The sequence below is a fragment of the Nothoprocta perdicaria genome, unplaced genomic scaffold, assembly GCF_003342845.1.
Source record: "Nothoprocta perdicaria isolate Ctin4 unplaced genomic scaffold, notPer1 scaffold_0, whole genome shotgun sequence".
Classification (NCBI taxonomy): Eukaryota; Metazoa; Chordata; class Aves; order Tinamiformes; family Tinamidae; genus Nothoprocta; species Nothoprocta perdicaria.
Genome location: NW_020454092.1, coordinates 9,094,519 through 9,096,014, shown reverse-complemented (window position 1 = coordinate 9,096,014; position 1,496 = coordinate 9,094,519).

Sequence of the window (1,496 nt, the reverse complement as noted above, 5' to 3'; positions counted from 1 at the left end):
AATTTGTGCTCTAACTGCTCAGTATTTTTATGCCTCTGCCTCTTTCAGCATCTTCTGTCCCAGTCCTGGGGTTCGGAAGGTCAGACTGTCAGCGCTTAACCCCTTCCATCCCCACTGGCTTTGTTCTGGAAAGGCGCACATTGTAGCGAGTCTCCAGGAATTAAATTCCTTTGCAAATGTTTTTCTTTTTTAAATATATTTTATGGAATCCTGTTAGTATGCACTGAAAGTGAACACACTGTAACTCATGTCCCCGAACTGACCCTAGCACGTGTATTGACACTGCCGCAGGAACTAAGAGCTCGTCCTTGAGAAACACATGTGGAATCTGCTGCTGCTCTGAGACTCCAGGGATGAGCATGGATTTTCAGACACCATTGGCACGTTTGGGGCTGCACACAGTAGAACCAGGCCTTACTTTCTTGATCAGATTCTGTTCTGTTTGTCAACAGATGCTCATTAGTGTGTTACGTTATTTCTTTACACAAGTCAGTTGAGGACTGTTCATCCTTTGAGTACTCTAGAAGTCCGTTACATCTGTATACAGTAGAGAGCATTCTGCTTAGGTATTTATAAATCATTTGCGTATTATGTACATAGTAAGTTGTTTAGTATGTTGAACATGACCCGATTTTCTTTTCCTTTGAAGTACTCAAAGGGCTAGCTCTGAATGTCACCTCTCTGATGTGCAGTGTTCTGGGTTCCAAAAGCTGTACAATCACTTTGTCTTTCCTTCAGCGAGCATCAAGGTCTCTCTGGCTGCGAGTCAGACCGTGTCCGCGCGCGTTTGCAGAGGAAGATCTGCATGCTGGCAGTGCCTCACCGCCACGGTGGAGCTTGTGTTCACCTTCTCCCAGCAGTAGCCACCTACTGCAGCTGCCTTTTTATTTCCTTGCTGCCCATGACGCAGGGCTTCAATATTTTTTTTTTCGTATCTTTGAGAGAAAAAAAAAAAAAAAAGAAAAAAAAAAAGAATTTGCCCACCATGCTTAAAAAATTCTGGATGAGAAAAAACTCTCTCCAGATAGCGGCTTCTGGCTGTAAGGTTGCCAGAATCTCAGATGTGGATGTTTTTTTCTGCCATTGGCTGCACCAGTGCTCCGTGGGCATGGGCGAATAACGGATACAGCGGCCCCCACAGTCCTACGTACTGTAGTTCTCATGTAGTGCAGAATTATCGAGGCATGTGGCTTTCTTAAGGTACACTATGTGTGCTTGCCTGGATTACAATACAATACAAGACTGTCTTTTTTTATTGCTTACTACTAGCTTACCAATAACCTGTATAAGTAATGTAACTCGCATCTTTGTCATCGAAACCTTTTCTCCCCACCCCTTTATTTATCGAGCATAATATTACATATTAAGGGACAGAAAAATAGATCTCTGTAGAGTACAGCAGGATGTTGCTAACAATAATGTTTTAAATGGGAAGTAAAAAACGCTCTGAAAAATGCCAGCCATAAGAAATGGTTTTGTTGGCACCGTGTTCATGC